The sequence below is a fragment of the Felis catus genome, chromosome F1, assembly GCF_018350175.1.
Source record: "Felis catus isolate Fca126 chromosome F1, F.catus_Fca126_mat1.0, whole genome shotgun sequence".
In the NCBI taxonomy this organism is placed as follows: domain Eukaryota; kingdom Metazoa; phylum Chordata; class Mammalia; order Carnivora; family Felidae; genus Felis; species Felis catus.
Window position 1 is genome coordinate 59,718,062 of NC_058384.1, and position 6,938 is coordinate 59,724,999.

General features: G+C 45.2%; 1 long non-coding RNA gene across 2 annotated transcripts in view; it reads right to left on the bottom strand.

The window, feature by feature from the left end:
- Nucleotides 1-6,128, bottom strand: part of LOC123382804 — an 83,014-nt gene extending 76,886 nt beyond the window's left edge. For both annotated transcript variants that reach the window (XR_006591776.1, XR_006591775.1), the window contains exon 1: nucleotides 5,416-6,128. This is a non-coding gene — a long non-coding RNA (uncharacterized LOC123382804). The remainder of the gene's footprint in view (nucleotides 1-5,415) is intronic.
- Between the last annotated feature and the right edge of the window lie 810 nt (nucleotides 6,129-6,938).

Below are 6,938 nucleotides of genomic sequence, written 5' to 3' on the forward strand. Positions count from 1 at the left end.
GAGAGAGAATCCCAAGAAGGTTCTGCACTGTCAGTACAGAGCCCAACACAGGGGTTGAATTCGCGAACTGTGAGATCATGACCTGAGCTGAAATCAAGAGTTGGATGCTCAACCGACTGAGCCACCCAGGTGCCCTTGATATTTTTACAAAGGTGCAAACACCATTCAAAGAGGGGAGTCTTTTCAACACTGGTGCTGGAACAAGAGGAGATCACATGCAAAATAATGACCTTCTGTCTACAGCTCGCGCCATAAATAAAAATTAACTCAAAATGGATCACAGACCCCTGTGACCAGAGGTAGAGAAAGGAACGCTGTCTTCGTGGCTCCTGCTGGTTCATGGATGCTGCCCCAAAGCCGTGGTCTCTGAGTGGCTGAGACAGGCTTTGACTCCTGTTTTCATTTGCCCTAATCTTCTTTCTGGCCGTGGACAGACCTCTTATCTTCCTCACCGACACTCGGACTGAATCAAAGTTGATCTTTTTTTTTTTTTTTAATGTTGATTTCTTTTTGAAGGAGAGAGAGACAGAGCATGAACAGGGGAGGGGCAGAGAGCGAGGAAGACCCAGAATCCGAAGCAGGCTCCAAGCTCTGAGCCGTCAGCACAGAGCCCGACGTGGGGCTCGAACTCACAAACTGTGAGATCATGACCTGAGCCAAAGCCGGACGCTCAACCGACTGAGCCCCCGGGGCACCCCAAAGTTGATCATTTTTAAACACCACTTGGGCCTAGTTACACTTTGCACTGAAAATAAAAACAGCACACTTGATGTTTATATTACAGTTTTTCCTGTTTCTCGTTCAGGTTCCATGCGTTCTTTCCCATCATGTAGCAAAGCATTAGGTTGAGGATGGCAGAGGTTACACTCTGATTTCGCAGATGGAGAGCCCGGCAGGACAAGTGCTGTGACTTTGCCAACCTCACTGGCAAGCGGGGGAGTTGAGGCCAGAGTGAGGTTGCCTCACTGACTGCGCCCATCCCGCACAGCCTGCCCGACGCCGTGGCTCAGGCCCAGCTCACCAGGACACGTCTTAAAAGGGAACACTTCTGTCTACCTTAGTCTGAGGATTCAGGGCAGCATTTCCTTATGTTATGAATGCAGGCGACAAAGCACAGGAATATTAGCTATAAGTGGGGGCGCCTGGGTGGCTCAGTCGGTTGGGCGTCCGACTTCGGCTCAGGTCATGATCTCACGGTTCATGAGTTCAAGCCCCGCGTCGGGCTCTGTGCTGACAGCTCAGAGCCTGGAGCCTATTTCAGATTCTGTGTCTCCCTCTCTCTCTGACCCTCCCCCGTTCATGCTCTGGCTCTGTCTGTCTCAAAAATAAATGAACGTTAAAGAAAAAAAAATTTTTAAAGGAATATTAGCTGTAAGTGAAACTGTTTGCCGGCAGAAGTCACAGTTATTTTCAGAACACGTGCTCACTGTTACAGAATGTCACACAGGATCGCTTGGGTTCATTAATGCTACCTAACTGTGGTAGTTCTTAGACTTGACCCTGGCTCATGTTATTTGACGGGTTAATAAAGAAGCACATGTCTTCCCACAATACATGCTTGTTTTTATATTTGGGTAACTGTTTTACTACAATTTATTTCCTTTGATGTTTTGAGGTATTATTTCATGTATGTAAAAACATTATCCTGAGAGGGGGTCCTTAGAAGGCACACTTGCTACAGGGGGCTAGGGACAACAAGAGATTAAAAACCCTAATCGGGGGGCACCTGGGTGGCTTATTCGGTTAAGTGTCCGACTCTAGCTCAGGTCATGATTTCGTGGTGCACGGGTTCGAGCCCCACGTCGGGCTCTGTGCTGACAGCTCGGAGCCTGGAGCCTGCTTCGGATTCTGTGTCTCCCTCTCTCTCTCTCTCTCTGCCCCTTCCCCAGTTGCACTCTCTCTCTCTTTCTTTCAAAAATGAATAAACATTTAAAAAGTTTATAAATAAATAGATAAAATAAAATAAAACAAAACAAAATAACAAAACAAAACAAAATAAAATAACAAAACAAAACAAAACAAAATAAAACAAAACAAAATAAAATAAAACAAAACAAAATAAAACAAAACAAAACAAAATAAAACAAAACATAATAAAACAAAACAAAATAAAACAAAACAAAATAAAAAATAAAATAAAACAAAACAAGACAAAATAAAATAAAACAAAATAAAATAAAATAAAACAAAACAAAATAAAACAAAACAAAATAAAAAATAAAATAAAATAAAACAAAACAAGACAAAATAAAACAAAACAAAACAAAATAAAACAAAACAAAATAAAACAAAATAAAACAAAATAAAATAAAACAAAACAAAACAAAATAAAATAAAACAAAATAAAACAAAATAAAACAAAACAAAACAAAATAATACAAAACAAAACAAAATAACATAAAACAAAACAAAATAACATAAAACAAAATAAAATAAAATAAAATAAAGCAATTAAAATAAAACAAAACAAAATAAAACAAAACAAAGTAAAACAAAACAAAAAACAAAATAAAAAATAAAACAAAACAAAACAAAATAAAATAAAACAAAATAAAACAAAACAAAACAAAATAAAATAAAATAAAATAAAACAAAACAAAATAAAACAAAACAAAACAAAATAAAATAAAACAAAACAAAATAAAATAAAATAAAACAAAATAAAACAAAATAAAACAAAATAAAACAAAACAAAGCAAAACAAAATAAAACAAAACAAAAAATAAAATAAAATAATAAAAGAAACAAAATAAAATAAAACAAAATAAAAACCCTAATCAAGAAAAGAGAGGTGTTTCATCAGCCTGGTACATCCTGGATGAGGGGGACGTCATCCTTAAGCGAGTGCCAGGCACGACGCAGGCGGTCCCACTGAAGATGCCCTGTGCCCACCCCCGATCTGTCGCACAACAGACTCTTCAGATGCAGAACCCGAGGACACCGTATCTGACGCCTTCATTTTGATGCCACGACTGTCTGACACTCATTATTTTCAGGCCTTAAGAAGCACACCATTAAGTTTTCAGTCCTTTGGGTTTTCAATTTTTTTAAGTTTATTCATTGATTTTGAGAGAGAGACAGTGGGGGAGGAGCAGAGAGAGACGGAAAGACAGAGAATCCCAAGCAGGCTCCAAACCGAGAGCAGAGAGCCCAATACAGGGCTCAAACCCACCAACCATAAGCTCACTACCTGAACCGAAACCAAGAGTCACTTAACTGACTGAGCCACCCAGGCGCCCATCAGATCCATTTTAAATGACTCGATAATACCTATGCAGGTGTCTTTCCTTACTCTGTCCCAGAATCCAACTCTCATCACAGAGCCTGACACCAGGGGAGGCGGCGGGGGTGAGGAGAGGCCCAGAAAGGGGTGAGTCTCAGCCTGGGAGGCTCATAGCCCTGGGGCGGCTAAGGCTCTGAACCCCTTGGGTATATCCCCACATCAAAATAGCCCATTTGGGTTTTGCTAAACCCTCCTCCGTCAACAGATGAGGTGAGCCTGGGGGCAAGGCTCTAGAAGTGCCTGTAGAGAATTCTAGTTTAGGAATTCTCCCTGAAGCCAGCCAACCTCTCCCAGATGCCCTGAGCTCCAGAGAAGAAACGGCCTTTCCAGAATTCAGTGTCACCTGTGCAGCCCAATTACCAAGAACACCACAGCCACCACTCACGGGGCACCTTACACCGCCATGCACAGTCCTGCCTCTCTGCCCACACGTTGTCATTCAGTACTCTAGGCCAAGCAGGGGACTTCACCCCTAGGATACAGCTGCCCAAGACCACCTAGCTGTTATGGGAAGGAGCCAACGTGTGAAGCTAGGTCTGCTGACTGCAGAGTTGTTTGCCCCAAGAGGCTGTCTCTCCTTTTAGCGGAAGCTAGACCACGCGGAAATCATTAAGCAGAGGTGGAACCCCTTCCACAAAACTGAGTTGACACCAACCAACTAAACCTAATTTTTAAAAGGTGTTCAAGGGGTGCCTGGGGGGCTCAGTCAGTTAAGCGTCTGGCTTCGGCTCAGGTCACGATCTCGCGGTTCATGAGTTCGAGCCCCGTGTTGGGCTCTGTACTGACAACTCAGAGCCTGGAGCCTGCTTCACATTCTGTGTCTCCCTCTCTCTCTCTCTCCGCCCCTCCCCTGTTTGTGCTTGCTCGCTCTCTCTCTCTCAAAAAGGAATAAACATTAATTTTTTTTAAGAATTAAAAAAAATGGTAATAATAAAATAATAAATAAAAGTCATTCTATTCTCTCTCCTTTTTCTTCTGCCTTCTGCAAACCAAGTGAGTATTACTTAGATCATTCTTCCTGCCAAAAAGAATCAATCCAAGAGCAGAGACCCACCCCAACTTTTGCCAACAACGCCTGCCCCTGGAGAAGCTCCAAGATGAGACCCAGGAGGAGGGAATTCTCTTTTTAAAGCCCTAATCAAGTCCACTGCAGACCTGGAGCCCACGTTGCTAGGATCTTGACCCAGTCACTCGGCCTCTGGGCCCTGGTTTCCTCGTGTGTAAAATGAAGGGTTTGGATTCCCGGTTTCAAAGACAACTCAGAATCCTCAAGGAAGAGTCTGCACGATTCTCGAGATGCCCTCTTGCCAACTTTAACCACATTTTTCTTTTCTCTGTTGAGACTTCAGGTAAGATGTCACAAAGGGCGCTGTGACCAAAACCTGCTTGAAGATGACTCCTAAAAAACGTGCCCACCTCTGAGGACATCCTAAGGCACTTTCCCGAGGCACCACAGTTTAGCATCTCCTGGGCGGGGTCTTGCAACCTAAGAGGGCAGTGCTGGATTTGAATGGCCTTAAGAGCAGGCTCGCGCCTTCTTTCCAGTCCCCACACAGGCAGAGAAGAGACTTGAACAGCACAGACGACGTTCCTGGACGAAACGGGCACCCGAGTACGATGAACACCACGGATCTGAATGGTCTCTGTGATTCAATACACGAGCCCCTCGGTTTCCAGCCCTGCCTGTGTGCCTGATTCACCTGGCAGTGTGTTACAAAGGATTTTTCTCCCTAGACCTACAGAATCAAAATTCTCAGGAATGGACCGCCCTTTTCAACACCCCCCCCCCCCTTGACTCTAACGAGCAGCTTGGAGAACCACGTGCAACAGATTGTAGCGGAAGAGAAAAGGGGGCAGCTCCGATCGGCCCGAACGAAGCTCTTTTACAGACTTTCCAGGAAGACACAAAAGCGAGATCACTTCAGCAGTCAGACTTCTGGGGGCGCTCTGATAACCCTCTTAGAACCACAGGAGCCAAGCAAACGACCTTAGCCCAGCCACTCCACGCCGCCCTCCGTCGGGATCTGCGTCCCACCGCTAGATGGCAGGCGCGCACCAGACAGCCCGGCGGCAGCTTTGGCTCAAATCCGTCCCCTCCTGGAAAGCGGAGCAGGACCGCATTCCTTACATACCTTGCCGGACTGCTAAAGCGCAGTGAAGGTGTCCTGAAGGCTGGGCAAGTCCGAAGTGACTATTACCGCCATGAAAGCCGAAAAGTTCAGGAACTGAAAAGAAAGTACAGGGCGCTGATGAGGAGGAATCCTGAAACATCCACAGGTGTTACTACCTGACATGAGAGGATCCTGGACTTTTCCGCATGAAACCCACCCAGACGCGTGGGATTTGTAGGCAGAGGCCACGCTGGCGTTCCCTGGCCCCAGGGGGGGGGGGGGGGCAGCCAGGACTCAACACACACTCATTGAACCCCAAGCCATTGCCATTCTACAACGCGTCAGAGGAACCACTGATGTCGCCCAGACAAATCTCTGAACATCAGCTGGCCTGCAGGGTAATGAGTTGTGCGAAGCAGCTTCGAGTTCTCCTGCCCCCTCACCGCCAGTCATTTAATGGAGAACATATGTCTAGGTTTACTCCTAACTCAAGCTGTTTCATCTGGCTCTGTTATTTTAGGTACGTAGTTTATTGAAAGAAAATATTAAGTATATACACAGGCATAGCCGAAGATTCAACAAGTGGGTTGACTTCACTCTAGGTGTTAAGAAGTGATCTTTTTAAATTCAGCTTCAAAAACAGAAATCTTAAAGGGGCGCCTGGGTGGTTAAGCTGCTGACTCTTGGTTTCGCGTCAGGTCATGATCTCCCGGGTTCATGGGTTCGAGCCCCGCGTTGGGCTGTGTGCTGACAGCCGGAGCCTGCTTGGGATTCTTCTTTCCCTCTCTCTGCCCCTCCCCCACTTGCGCTCGCTCTGAAAATAAACTTTAAAAGAACAAATCCTAAAAGAAAGGAAAAAAAAAACATATTCTACCATCAGAAGTTGGTTGAAATCCATCTCAAAGAGAATTTTCCCACCTCCCAGGTCCCCTTCTCCACCCCTCCCCACTCCTTAGAACCTTCAAGCAGGTCCTAATAGGTTTATTTTCAACTGAGCCCATGAAGGGTTTAACTAAAGCTGCACCAGCCAAAGCGGTGTCTCTGAGCTGTGTAAGAGGAGGTTGGCTCTGTTGGCTCAGAGGATGTTGTGACAGAGGGTGGAGAAACAAAGCCAGTTTGCTAAGGGCTTAGGTGTTATTTAAAAGCACAGCAGTCTTGGGGTACCTGGGTGGCTCAGTAGACTGAGTGTCCGACTTCCACTCAGGTTGGTGGGTTCGAGCCCTGCGTCAGGCTCTGCACTGCCAGCTCAGGACCTGGATGGAGCCTGCTTTGGATTCTGTCTCCCTCTCTCTGCCCCTTCTTCATTCACACTCTCTCTCAAATATAAGTAAACATTAAAAAAAAATTATTTAATAAAAAATACAAGTGCCAGTTATTTTACCAGCAAAAGGTGGATTTGTTTGGAAATAGCAAAGAACGGCGAGCCAAGATAAGCTACCTGTAGCAAAACCACAGGCAAGTGCCAGAACAGAGAGGTACGGTCTCTTATAGAAGAAAGGGGAAGTTGGGAAGGCTGTTACGAGCAAGCCCATTGGAGCAAACTG